The sequence below is a fragment of the Rhineura floridana genome, chromosome 15, assembly GCF_030035675.1.
Source record: "Rhineura floridana isolate rRhiFlo1 chromosome 15, rRhiFlo1.hap2, whole genome shotgun sequence".
NCBI lineage: Eukaryota > Metazoa > Chordata > Lepidosauria > Squamata > Rhineuridae > Rhineura > Rhineura floridana.
The window spans coordinates 24,504,388-24,519,490 of record NC_084494.1 but is presented as its reverse complement, the minus strand read 5'-3'; the positions used below and the strand labels follow the sequence as shown (position 1 = coordinate 24,519,490).

Genomic DNA, 15,103 nt, shown 5'->3' with positions numbered 1-15,103 from the left:
AAATTGGCACTAACAAATAGCAACCTGATGTGAAAATGTAACGAACTGGATTGGAGATTGGAAAAAGGAGAAACTGAGAAAAACCCAAAATTGAGAGATTTGTCTACCGTGAGTAAACACCACTGGAATCAATAGGACTTTACATTTGAAATAAATGTGCATAAGACTGGACTTCATGCCCAACTCTTCGACAGCCATGTAGCCTTACATTCATTAAGTTGTGAAAGTATATAAACTTCTCTGCAGTTGTACCCAGTTTTTGAACTTCTTCCCCCTAGAGGGACAGATGGCCACGATACTGATGGAATTTTTCCTGCAGGGTAAAGACATTCTTGTTTCCCCAAGCTTTTGGAGGCTAATGCATCTGGATTATTTTCAGCCTTTTCTCTCTCTCAGTATTTTTGCGTTGATTAGAATGGTTTTACGGTTGATATTTTAATTGTATTTCATTGTATTATTTGTATCTTCATTGTTTTGATATACATAACATGACATACATTTCCCAATCAAAATGATCAGGTATCAATATTTATTATTGATTTTATTTTATATAAATATATTTGTATACTGCTATTTTGTTTTTTTAAAAATTCAAGCAGTTTACAACAAATAAAAACTGTACAGTAAAACCCAAAGGTCAGCTACTGCAAAAAGACATCATCTTAATTGCCTGTGAAGGCCAGACAGAACAGAACTGTTTTTGGCAGGCGATTAAAGGTTAAAACAGAAGGCACCTGCTGAATCTCTGTTGGCTGAGTGTTCCCGAGAACTGGGCTGATCAAAACTGGAGTCTACAATATTCAATATGATGCAATTAAATACTGCAACTACATCGTTGGGCAGAGCAATCCAGCTCAGGGAAAGTCGGTGTAAGTGGTGTCAGCGCAAGAGAAGCCGGCACAAAGTTCTGCTGCATCCAAATGGCGTTCAGGAGCCTCTGGGTTGGCTGAATGCTGGCTCAGCCAGGAATTGTGCACAGGGACCAAAAAGTAAAAGCCTGCTCTCCCAAATACCCCTGCCGGGAATAAGCCCTCTCCATTGACTTCTATTGCAATTATTTTCTTAGACCAACCTTTTTCCTAGCATAACTTTTGCCTGAATTGGGACCTGCAGGAGCACTCCAAACACAAGTTGGATGTGGCCTTAGTCCCCTCACCTCAGCCCCTCCCCTGACACACCCCTTTTTCAGGACTTAAGCTGGTTTACGCTGGCTTCACTTACATTGGTGTCAGCTGAGCCAGATTGAGACATTTATGCCATTATAGCCCAGCCAAGCCAAGACCCAGCCAGCCCATTTGGAGATCTGCTGCATCCAACTCCCCTCAAACTGGTGTAAATGTGAGTTGGATTGTGCCCTTAGCCATCAGCCCATTGATATTCATGGCTATTGTAACTTATTGTTTTGAGTTTGGTCAGGATAGCCTGGAATCCCTTATGACTTTCTGATTCTTATACCTGGCCAGAGCCCTGAACTTGTAAACAGTCCTGGCAAAGTTGCTGAACAACTGCCCTTCGTTAAGGACAGGAATGGGGACCCTGTGGACCTCCAGATGTGGTTGGGTTACAGTTAGGGTTGCCAGGTCTCTGATTTTCACCCAGAGATTCCAGTTTTTTGGGGTACTTCACATATTGGGGAAATCAGAAATTGGGCCTGAGTTACAGCCTATGTGTCCAGTCAGTTAGTTAGCTAACTGTTGTTTACACTAGGGCTGCCAGGTGTTGTTTTCACCTGGAGATTCTGGTTTTTTGGGAGTACTCTCTGGGCCTCTGAGTGAGTCACCCAAATCTCTCTGTTAAAAAAAAATTCTTAGGTGATCTGTTAAATGAGCTAGTAGCTGACTCCCCTAATTCCCACCCTTTCAGGTTTTTAGCCAATAAGTGAAGTCAGGGTTGTGATTTATGAGGGATTTGTTGACCTCCAGGCAATAGCTAGAACCCATTACAAGTTGTGAATTTCCTGCTTGTCTAATTATAAGGAGTCAAACAAATTTAAATTGGGCTGTTGAAGAGGGCAGTTTATTTCTCTAAATCATAGCCTATTTTGAAAACCTTCCCAGTATTAATTTTAATCTTATACTCAGTTTTCTGGGGGTAAAGGTGCAATGCTAATATCACATACCTAGAGTAAATCCCACTGAAATCAGTAGGACTTATTTTTGAGTACATATAGTTAGGATTGTGCTGTCAATCAGTGGAACTTTTGAGTAAACATGGCAAATGATTGTGTTGTAAATCTTTCTTTCCCTTTCCAATCCTATTTTGTTAAGCAATTAGGCAGGGCTTAGTTAGGTGTTACTGCTTTTATTGATCAAGCCGGGTAGAGGAGGACTTCCGGTAAGACATATTCTTTTTCTTCTGCTGGAACTTCAATAATTTACCTTGTTCAGGGGCTTTGAAAAATTTAGAATCAACCCTCCAAACGGATAGAGTATTTAGTTCAAGCCACAGATAGTCTGAAAAGCTTTTGGCTTTACGACATGGGAGTTAAAGCTATAAAGACATAAATCCCCCGAAAGGGCATCAGACTAAGCAGACTAAAAATGGACAGATAAAATGTATGCAAGAGAGTACTGGAAATTAAAAACATTTAATTACTAGACTAAGTCTCTAAATGGTATGGAGTATAAACTAAAAAGGTTATAGACTGTTTATCTGTTGAAGCAACTTCGTTAAATAAAAACTTTAAATAACTCCCTGTGAGGGAAGAAACTTACCTATTTCATCAGTGCAACAAACAGAAGTTATATGGCTACGACTAGAAGGGAATATCAGGAAATGGGAACAAAAACTGAAAGTGGTGTTACACCAAACAGCTTCCAACCAAGAATTACAAGTTTTTTTCCAACTACTAGCACTTTACAACGCCAGTTATCACACCCAAGAACAGCTCAGAAAGCGTCTTTGTTTCTGGAGGCGATCTGCGAGGGGCCAGTTGGGTGTGCTGTTTCTGCTGGGGCTGGCATGGAGAGCTCTGCAGTTAAAAGTTTAGCAGAGGAACTTTTGGATGCTGGGTTTAATTTGTCCTTGAAGTCATTATATGAGGGTTTTCCATCGGAAGTACTAACAGTTGATTCTTACCAATTGTCCAAGGAACAACTATTGTCGCCAGATGAAAAGAAACTAGAGTCTCCTAAATCATCCCCTGGTGCAATACCTGCAGATGTAATATATTCGAATGGGCTGACTTCATTATTAGAGGAAATAAAATTGGTTAAAGCCTATATCTTAGAAAACAACAATTTACTTACTACATTGGTGCAAGTGACTGGACCTCGAATATGTGAAAAACAGGGACTATATAAGCCGGATGTAGCAATACCCACTAGGCAACTTGGTAAGACGACAAGTGGCGTTTGTAAAAATAATGATAAACCTTCAAAGAGGATTTTGCCATATAGTAAAGAATCTAAAAAAGAAAAAAAAGAAAAAAATATTAAGAATTTTAAATATACGTGTCCAAAGAAACTAAATTTTAAACCGTTATTTCAACTTCTGGATACTCGAACGAAGCAAAACTCCTTAAAGGAACCACGAAAGGAACAACAAAATTGCAATCTCGACAAGTGTAATACTGGAAGAACGAAACCAACAATATATCAAACGAAACCAACGATAAATCAACGAAAAACAAATCCAACGATAAATCCAGAAAGCAATTCTTGTGAAAGCGACCTCTCTATTGAGGTGATGGAGGAATTCTTAAAGCCACAGATGTCTCCCTTAGATATCAGCTTAGACATCAGATCTGATATTTTTAAATCACATGTGACTTTTTGGAATCTGGCATCTCAATCGACAAAGCATGTAATCTCTTATAACCGGACAGTTCGTGGGAATTGCCCAAACTACCCAAGTATTCCATACTTGGATTTGTGCTTTGGTCGACTGTTCCAAGTAGGCTCGCGTTCCAATTACATTAAATCAATGTCTAACATATCTAGCAATAACCGTGAATGGAGGTTGATAGTAACCTTCCATTCACAATATATTGTAAACCAGATTTATCGCGTAAGAGACATTCTAAAAAGGAGATGGGGCATAACAGCTCAAAGGTATTATATTAATGTGGCCCCTCCGTGTCCGTTGGTTGCTTTCTATGCATCTGCTAGGTGCGGGAAAACCCTATCACCAGCAGAATTTTCAACAGATATTACTTCTCGAAATGTTATACAAACATCTTTAGATGCGACATCACAGCAATCTTTCAAGGATGAATCCATACCATTGTCAACATATCTGCAAGATCTGGAACCTGAGGAGGCACAGCTCGCAGAGCTTTATTCGCAACTCTCTGAACCTGAGCGGATAATACTCATTAATAAGCTGTACCAACTGATCCAACGTCTTAAAACAACTGCATATGAGGATGATCAGGAAAAAAAGGCTCTTAAATCTATACCTTCTGGAGCGGAGTCCATTTTAACAAACTCATCAGAGTGGAAGAGCTCTTCACCTCTAGCTATAAAAAAGGACTCATAAACCAATTTTGGTAGGGGATAATTTTGGTAGGGGATAATTGGGATAAAGCTAGATTCCTATATCCTGAAGAATTGGGCTCTCCTTCCCGTTCAAGCGTTACATCTTATTTAAACAAAAATCCTATATGTAATATCATGAATGGAGAAATATTTGAGAATGTCATAGATACCCCAAATCAAATGACGGAGCCAAATTGACATCCTCCGATCGAAAACTACTGTGGACATGGTTGTGAGCCAAACACCCAGATATCTTCTCCACATATGAAGATCCTCCCCTTAAAAAACGATGCAGTCCACTTTATTTCATGGAATATAGCTGGATGGAACTCAAAACAAAGCGATCCAGAATTGCTTGCTTATTTGAGCAAATATGATATAATTTATCTCCAAGAGGCTTGGCTAAACACTCCCCCTCATTTGAACAGATATTCTTCCTATCATCTTCCAGCGATGCCCTCAGATAGCAGGAGAGGTAGAGCGAAAGGAGGACTGACAATTTTGATCTCCACTTCGCTGATGGTCTGACATAGAGAACTGCAACCTTTGGAAAATACTGCTATGGCAGTGCTTTTGATGTTTAAAACACTAACTATTTTGATCATTAATGTTTATATTCCCCCTTCCAAATCAAGAAGCTATACGGAGGCGATCTGGGACGAGCTTGACAGCTATATATCAGAACTGAAATATGCATTTCCCAAAGCGAATCTGGTTCTCACAGGTGACTTTAATGCGAGGATTGGATCTAACACAGATTCTCTTTTTTCATCAAACCTGTGGCAAGGTGAAGATAATAAATCGTATGTTCCTTCCTTTGACAGAGTATCAAAAGATCCTAAGATTAATTATGGGGGAATATGTTTAGCACGATTAGTGGGTATCCATGATTTGCTAATATTAAATGGCTTAGATGACAGTGGGGAATTCACTTATATTTCCAACCGCGGAAGCAGTGTAATCGATTATGTTATAATCTCAAAACATTTATTAAAGCTAAACACAGCTTTCGCAGTTGGAACTATTCAAAATAGTGACCATCTACCTCTTATCTTCTTGTGTCATCTTTCCGAGAAGTTTCGTTTAATCCCCGAGCATATGCCATCTTTAAATGATACTTACTGTATAAATAAGAAACCGATATGGTCCGAAGCATTAGGTTTGAGGATAGCATATATTCTCAATACCCCGTGGGCTCTCAGCATTCGTCAGAAATTAATGAAGGACAACAATATATATTCTCTTCTCATTGAATATGATCAATTAATTGCATATCTAACTCCATCTTTGTCATTTAACATTTCTAGAAGTAATTTAAAATCAAGAGTAAAACCTTGATGGTTTGGTAGGGATTGTTTAGCTCTAAAAAGGCAACTAAGAAATGTCTATTCACAATATCGACAACAAAATTCTAATTTCCTTCCTTCTGAATATTACACAATAAAAAGGAAATATAAAACAGTTTTGGCTAATAAGAAGAGCCAGGCTATGCAAGATGATTGGAAACTCTTAATAAGTGCTGCCAGGACCAAAAACTCTAAAAGCTTCTGGTCAACTATCTCCAACTCCTTGAGATCTACCCCCCATATATCATGTAATATTCCACCACTCAAATGGGAACAGTATTTTTCGGTGCTTTACGAGGATGATCGACATAACTCTAGCCCTTCCCCTGAGTTTTCCAATCTTCCACAGTGGCCTACGGTCATACAGCAAGAAATAAAGGATTTGATATTAGGGTTGAAATCAGCAAAGGCCCTGGGTCCAGATAATATACCTCCGGAATTATTGAAAAAATTCCCCGATTGGTGGGCTCCATTGTTAGCCAACATATTTACCAGAGTTAACTATACTGGTTCTTTTCCTCAGGCGTGGAGGGAAGCAATAGTTGTTCCTATCTATAAAAACGGAGACAGAGAAGACCCCTTAAATTATAGGCCAATCAGTTTATTATCTGTAATCGGTAAACTTTATGCGTCCTACCTAAAAAGTAAATTACAAACATGGATGGAGGAAGAAAATGTTATGGGAAAGGAACAGGCCGGGTTTAGAAAAGGAAGTTCTGTACTTGATCATTGTCTTCTGCTAAATTTCTTGGCAGAAAAATACATGAACTATAAGGTGAATGGCCTTTATGTCGCATTTGTCGATCTAAAATCAGCATTTGACTCTATCTGAAGGGACCATCTTTGGAGTAAATTAGCAAAATCCTCAATAGATAAAAGATTACTTTTTCTGATATATAATTTACATCAACATACTTCACTGTGGGTCCGTTGTGGACGCGACGGAGGTCTGACGATCTCAATCCCTACAAGAAAGGGGGTGAGACAGGGATGTACTTTAGCTCCCCTTTTATTTAATTTATATCTTAATGATTTAAATCTAAATTACATGCAGGGATTACCATTCTCCCAAAATAGGTGCACAATCCTGCCCCCTGCTTCTGTATGTGGATGACTCTGCCCTCCTTTCCTTCTCTAAGGTGGGGCTTAAGCGTTTATTACGAGCCTTTATGTTCTATTGTACGCAGAATCATTTAAACGTAAACTACGCTAAAACAAAAATCTTGGTGTTTTCAAGACGGAAAACATTAGGTACTTGGACAGTCAATGATCACCAGATTGATCTGGTTTTACAATATAAATATTTAGGTATTACTTTCCATTCAACGTTGAACTGGTCCACTCATATACGGGCTGCTATACAGAAGGCACGTAATACTACAAGACATGTTCTCCGTTATTTTTTCCATAAAGGGGGGAGGTACGTACCCGCAGTTATTCAGGTTTTTCAACTAAAAATTATTCCACAGTTACTTTTTGGTGTGGAACTATGGATCCACACATTTAATCCATCTGTCGAATCTGTTATTTCCTTCTTCTTATGCCGTATATTGGGTGCACCAAGATGCGCCCCTACGGCGGCTCTTAGAGTGTGGTCTTTCTTCTACTGAATGTCAAGCGTGGTCGAGAGCCACTAATTATTGGGCTAGATTGGCATATGAACATCCTCCGGGCTACTTAATATATCTATAGAATGATATTTCTACATTCAGTTGGAATGAAAAATTTAGGAGTAAATTTGCCTTGATAGGCTTTTCATTAGAGCATTTATCTGTACAAACGGCTGTTTCGGCTAAATCTGCTATACGGACTCGTTTAAAGGATATTGATTTTCAAACAGATATTACTATGGCCACAAAAACATGTTCTCCTATTTATTTTAATTTAGACCCTACGCCCTCTAACTATGTTGCTTATTTGGATTTTCTTACGATCCCAAAACTTCGTCTTGCCTTTACTAAGGCTAGATTTAATTCCCTTCATTCTGCACTATTGATGGGAAGATATCAAGGAATTCCCTACAAACAACGCGTATGTCTGTGTGGGGAAGGTAATATTGAAACGCTCAATCATGTTGTGTTTAACTGCCCCATATATGATTCTATACGCTGTAAATTTTTATCTGATATAATGGGAAGTATCGCACAATTAGCCCCTGATATTATGTTACGATATTTACTAACAGGTTCAAATAAAGCAATTACAATGAGGGTCGCAAATTTTATATACGCTGCGCAATTGTTACGATGTGAAGTTTTACAAAGTTGAATGTTTTAATATATGAATGTAACAATTGAATTGGAACCAAAAGGCATGGCTCTGAGATTTATATTTTATTATCTATGTTTTTATTTTAATTGTATTGTATTGTATTATACACAGGACGGGTCTTTGACCGTAAAATAAACTACATACATACATACTGCTTTTATTTGGTAGGAAACTAATACTGTTTTTTAAAAAATGTTCTGCAATGACCAGTTGGTGTTGGCAATAAGCTATTATATGGGGAGGTGTACTTTTACATCTTGTGTGTGTGTATGTATACGGAGTCTTTCCAGCAACACTTTGAGGTAGGGTTGCCGTCTGGAAGCCAAGGCAGCTCACAACAAAAAATAAATCAATTTAAAACCCAATAACAATAAAACAAGTATAAAACAGTTGCAAAACAGCTCAAAGTGACATGATTCTGAATTTTGGGTTGGATGAGTGAAGTGCCTTATTACTTGAGGTTGCAGTCCTGTACACACTTCCCTGTTTGAGTAAGCCCCATTGAATACATTGGGACTTACTTCTGAGTAAACATGCATAGGATTGCACTATAAATATCTTTGTGGTTTGTGTAAATAATAAACATCTTTGACAGTCATGTTTATATAAGTATTTCTTCATACTGTCTCGGTAAGTATCTGATTTCACGCTATGTTTGTACATTATTATTTCCTCTACATTTTAAGTGTGCCCTTCTTCCTTGGGGTGGTCACGGTCCCCCTCTGTTGTTTTCACCCTGAGGGGCAGATTAGGCTGAGAGATGGTGAGCAGCCCATGATCACCCAGTAAACTTTGTAGCTGATTTCCATTTTAAAAAATTAATTAAAACAATTTATATGCAGGCAAAGCTTATGAAGCAATGCAGATCCACACCTTGCATTTAAAGCGCATGACTTCCCTCAAAGAATCCTGGGAAGTGTAGTTTCCCCCTCATAGTTATAGTTCCCATCACCCGTAACATACTACAGTTTCCATGATTCTGTTAGTGATATTAATGTGCTTCGGATGTGCTATGTTATGTAATGTTACGGTTTATTTCTATGCTGCCTTTTGGCCAAAAAGGCCCTTGAAGCAGCTCACAAAACATAAACACAAATACAAAATACACATCAGAAAATAATACAGTTTTCAAAAATTTAAATAACAAAATATTAACATAGTTAAAAAAGCAACAGCAACATCTTTTAATAACAATACAATAACAATCACTACTTAATGTTTTGACGATGTCTACTAGTTCTTACATCAATGTGTTGACATCAAAGTATGATGCCACTGGCGTGTCCTGCTGGTACTGCACCTGCCAGTCCTGGTGCAGGAAGGGGAACAGGAGCAACCCCAGCTTTTTGCCAACATAGACGGTGTCCACGGCAAAATAGTTCTTCATGTGTGTTGAATGTGCTTTAAAAACAGGAAAAAGAAACTGTTTTCAGGACTTGTAATGGGTTCTAGCTATTGCCTGTAGGTCAACAAATCCCTTGTCAATCACAACCCTGACTTCACATATTGGCTAAAACCCTGAAAGGGTGGGAATTAGAGGACCCGGCCACTAATCTAATTTAACAGATGTTGCTGGAGGGGCTGACATTTTGGTGTATCTCTCTTGAACCAGACCACCTAGGAACTTAATTTTTTTTAAAAAAATGAAAGCTAAGAGTCTGGAGATCGGTGTGGCTCACCCGGAGACCTGGAAAGTATGCAAAAAACCCCCACAGAATCTCTGGGTGCAAACTGGAGACCTGGCAACCCTAATGCACACTACAGTTAGCTGGCTTGCTGACTGGACACCTAGGCTGTAACTCAGGCCTAATTTCTGATTTTCCCAGAATATGCAGCTCAGTATGAGGCCTTTTCAGCATTTCTGGACAGAAAAATAAACCCAGCAATCAGGAAAAAAATTCCAATTGCTTTCCACAATTAGTTTCCAATTGCTTAGTTAGTCCTTTATATACCAGCCAGTTAAAAAGCTTTCTCTTGATTGTCCAATAGGAAGGAAAATCTGAAAGCCAGGTACAAGACTTGAAAGAAGAACTCTCTCTGACCTTCCCTAAACTTGTAGTATGTTTGTTTTTCTGGTGGAATCTGAAGTCAAGCTTGGGAGCTTACTGTCTTTACCAAAGTAGTTCAGTTCATGAAGAATCAGAACACAGGAACAAACCATAAGTGAAAGGGGACTTGTAGCTATAGACAAAGTCAAGGTTTTGAGTTGGTATTCCTGTGGATCTTTCAAAAAAGGGTGGGACAACTCAACAAATTAAACGTCATTCATGTAAGTTAACACACTCTCTGGATAGAGGAGGAGTGACAGAGAAGTTAACTGTTTTTCCCTTCCCCTGGCCTGGCCTGGCCCTCACATCTTCTCCACCAGTGGGCGGCAGGGAAGTGACTGGCACTATACACCTCTCCCCCTACAAAAAATGCCTCACCTAGAAATGTGGCTGCCCCACCTAACAAGGAAGGCTGGCTACAGGGCTGTCTCAACCTCTTGTGTGGGGTCTATATAGGAACATAGCTACCTCACAGTTACATCCACACCATATGATACACCATACATTTAAAGTACTCTTATACCACTTCAACAATTGTGGCTTCCCCCAAAGAATTCTGGGAACTATCATTTGTTAAGGTTGTTGGGAACTGTAGCTCTGTGAAGGCTCTCCTAACCACTCTCAGCATGCTTAACAAACTACTGTTCCTAGAACTTCTTGGGGAAGTCATTTGTTTTAAATGTGCTTTAAATGTATAGTGTGTACACAGTCTGAGTCTAACCCAGTTACTGTGTGTTGCTTCTGACTAGCAGAGGCTGTCTAATATCTTTCCTAGCTCTGCTATACTTAAGTTCCTTTTACCTGGGAACGATTGAACTTGGGACCTTGTACGTACAAAGAGCATGCTCTACCAACCGAGCTATGGTCTATTCAGGGTTATATCATGTAAACTGGATATAGCTCCTTAACAAACTACACTACCCTCTGATAATTGCAGCCAGTCCCTGTTCAGTGGGACTCACTCCCAAGTAAGTGTATCTGGATCTGCAGTGGTTTGAAAAGTCATTTCAGTGCATGGTTATCATAGGGAAAATATGGGTTCCACTATGTACCTAGGTCACAGTACAGAAACAGGAGTGGTAGCTACTGTGTTCAGAAAAAGTCTGGGTATGTTTGTTTTTAAAACCACAGGTTCATAACTATGGATTATTTATTAAGGGGGTAGTTATTTACACAGCATCAGCGCACACTATCTTTTTGTTGATTCACTGGCATTGGCCCAGCATTCAGAAAGACGTATTTGGCAGGACCAGCATTTGGAGAAGGCATAACTTAGTGCAGAGCAGGGGTGGGGACCCTTTGGTACTCCAGATGTTGCTGAACTACAACTGCCATCATCCCCAGCTATTGGCTATTCTTGCTAGGGAGTTATAGTTTGACATGATCTGGAGGACCAAAGGTTCCCCACATCTGGTGTAGGGCATCTGCCTTGCACGTGGAAGGTCCCAGATCCATTCGCTGGCATTTCTGGGTAGAATTGAGAATATGCCCCATCTGAAACCCCCAAGAACTGCTGCCATCACAGTAGTGAACATTGAGCTGGTAGACCTGGGAGGTGGGGCTAATAGTAGAATATTTATTTATGGTATTTATAGCTCACCCTTTAGCCAAAAAGGCTGTCATAGCAGCTTACAAAAGACAGTCCCTGCATGTTCCAAAAAGACATATGGCACACAAGGAAAAAAGGACTGGGAGGGAGGAGGGGAAAGCAAGCTCCAGTGCAAGTTCTTCAAGATACAGTTCTTAAAGATACAGCCAGCATCAGTGACAGTTCTGGGTGTTTTCCCTATGATAGAGAGCAGCCCCTCCCCTGAAGCACTCCCCACCCCATCCCACATCAGATCCAGGGGCAACAATGCACATGACAATATGCATGCCAGGAGGACAGAGCAGCTTCTGCCATACAATTATTTTCTTAGGCAGCTGAATGTAGGTTTATGGTCTCCTTATGACTAACACTGCATCCTGGATGGTCAGATGGCTGAGAAAAGTGTCTGTTGCTTTGGTTCTGGCCCCTCAAAGCTCCTTTCCCTGGAGACTCCCAAAATGAGGCTAAACCCTTGAAACCGAGTCTAATGTCTGAGACCCAGAAAGACTACCTTACAGAGTTGTTGTGAGCATACCTTATGTAATACATAGATGAACGCAACTCTCAATATGCCAGCCTAGAGGAAACTCAAATATAACAAATATCTCTGTTGCACAATGTCTGTCCTTTATATGCTACCAGAACAGGGTGTGGGAACTGTGGCTCCCACAAAGGTTACAAGTAAAAGGGTTATTGGATCAAATGTAATTAAAGCTGTAATTAATTCTTAATGGGGGGCACCCACTTGAAGTTAATGAGACATAAATGTGAGTAAATGTGTTTGTATTTGGGGCGTAAAAAGTGGCAAGCTTCCATATCCTTAATCTTCTTCTGTAAGCAGAAGTGTTCCGGCTTTAGGATTAACTCACCTGTCTTGGATACTTTCTCAGCTCTAAACTCAAACATGTAGGGATTGGTTGGCCTTCCTCAGTGATTATTATTTATTGTATTTATTAATCACTTTTTTCCAAAAGGAAAGTCAAAGCAACTTACATTATTAAAAACAGATATAAAAACAAGAATAAAAACATCCTAAAATACTCACAAAATACATAAAAACAAGACACCACTCTTCCCTACCCGACTCAAAACAAATTAAAATTAAACTCCAAAGGCCTGGGTGAATAAAAATGTTTTTACCTGGTGCCTAAACACAGGCAGTGATAGCACCAGGTGTGCCTCCCTAAGGAGTAGGGTTGCCAGGTTCATGGCCTGAGACTGATCCTGTATCTTTAGGAGAAGAGAAAGTCAGCCAAGTGCAGATGTTCTTGCAACCCTGTAATGGGAAAAACCAGGAGGTAGAATTTTCCCTTCCCCCTGCACAACTTTTAAAGATATAGAAGACCTCTTGGTTGTCAGGCCTGGCCTCCAAGAGGTCTTCTGTATCTTTAAAAGTTGTGCAGGGGAAAGGGAGAATTGCACCTTGTGGTTTTTCCCATTACAGAGTTGCAAGAACACCTGCACTTGGCTGACTTTCTCTTCTCCTAAAGATACAGGAACAGTCTCAGGCCATGAACCTGGCAATCCTACTAAGGAGGGAAGCTACCACTCAGAAGGCCCATCCTCTTGTTGCTACCCTCCACACCTCCATCTATTATTATTTATTACTGTATATTCATTAATCACTTCCCCCCCCAAAAAAAATATTAATAGAAAGTCCTCTAAAAAGTTTAGAGTCATTAATTGTTTTTTTACATTATGAACTCAGTTATCTCTTGACTGGGACTCTAAACAGGAACCTTGGCTGAGCTCTGGCCCAAATTAAATACGGTGTTTTCTGCCAGAGCATCAAGTAGTAGTGGTGTGAACAAGTGGCTCTCTAATTTCTCTCTTCTCTGGTCCTAGATTCCCTATTCCGGGCATTATTGTGTTTCAAACAATATTAAAGCGGCTTGTCTGTAAAGCCCTTTCCGTGGCCCAGTTTGCCAATGCAGCTGCCAGAGAGGGCAGGAAATTAAGATCTGTTCTAGGTGAAGGATGAATAACAGGAAACAGGTTTTGGAGCTGGCGGCCCCTTGTTCTACTACATAAAGCATTAATGTAGGCTGGGAAAGGCGCAACCACAAATGGGCAAGTCACTCCTCATCTGCAGAGCGGAGCCTTGGATCACAGCAAATCCATGCAATTCCAAGCCCAGCATAGTCCCTGCAACTAAGCATTATTACCCACGTTGGGGCATCAAAGGCCATACAAACATCAAGGTGATTCCCTTACCAGCTTTAAAGATCCTCGGTTTCCAGAAGTGACTCTAGGGTGAGGCTGCCCCCTAGTGACAGAATCACATTCTTCACCATTGTTAGCTTTGCATGATGAAGAAGAGGATTTATGGACAAGTGAATAAGGCCCTTTGAGCCTCCTGTTTAGGTTGTACAGTACATTACCCTTCTTCCACCTGCTTGTACCCCCACAATGGCAAGGGAGAAAGACACTGGGACTGGCAGCATTAGCTGGGGAAGATCTGCACGTCTTTGAAGCAGGGCGATAGAAACAGCAACTAACACACCCCGCTCATCCAACAGGAGATGGGAGTGCCCAGGTCTAAGCAAGTTAACTCAGAAGTAACTACTACACTTTTCATTGGGATACTCCAAGATGTGCATAGGAAAGCAGCCTATATTAACTGAACCACTAGTTGGAAACATAAAGATTGCCCATGGAACACAGGATGAGCAAGCTGCACTCTAATTTTAAAAGCCCTCAGCAGCAATTTATGGGGAAGGGCCGTAGCTCAGTGGCAGAGCATCCCCATTGCCTGCAGAAGGTTCCAGATTCAATATCTGGCTTCTCTAGGTAAGGCCGGGAATGTCCCCTGTCTGAAACCCTGGAGAGCCACTGCCAGTCAGTGTAAACAATACTGAGCTAGATGGACCAATGATCTGGCTCAGTGAAAGGCAGTTTCCTATGTTGTAATTGTGGTGTAGTGATGCGGTGCGGCCCAGATGTTACCCCAGTTGCCTGGTTGTACCCAAGCTTAGATAGTCCAACCGAAAGATAGCCACGGAGACACAGGTAGTTAAAGTTAAGAGTCTTTACTGACAATAGGTAAACACACATTAATTGCTCTCCTTCGCTTCTCCTAACAAACTCCTTCACAAAATACTTCCCCCACACTGTGCTTTTCGGTTTCAAGGTTTATATCTCTTTTCGCTGCCCTTGCCAACCACATCTGCTTCAAGACGGCCTTGGCAGCCTTTAACACAGTTTAACCCTTAGGTGTCATTTCTCTACTTCTGTCTTTCTGGAAAAACACCAGACAGTGAGACTCAGCAGCCTACAGTTCCCACCTTTTCCATAAAGACAGTCTTTCAATATGCAGTATACATTTGTTACATACATTTCTTTTCATCTCAGAAATACAAGCATTACATACAG

General features: G+C 40.3%; 1 long non-coding RNA gene across 1 annotated transcript; it reads right to left on the bottom strand.

Moving 5' to 3' along the window:
- Positions 1 to 6,739: 6,739 nt before the first annotated feature.
- Positions 6,740 to 12,958, bottom strand: LOC133370980 (uncharacterized). The gene is made up of 3 exons (XR_009759224.1): positions 12,872 to 12,958; positions 9,340 to 9,496; positions 6,740 to 6,789 (listed from the first exon to the last, which is right to left on the bottom strand). It is a non-coding gene; the product is annotated as an uncharacterized LOC133370980 (long non-coding RNA).
- Between the last annotated feature and the right edge of the window lie 2,145 nt (positions 12,959 to 15,103).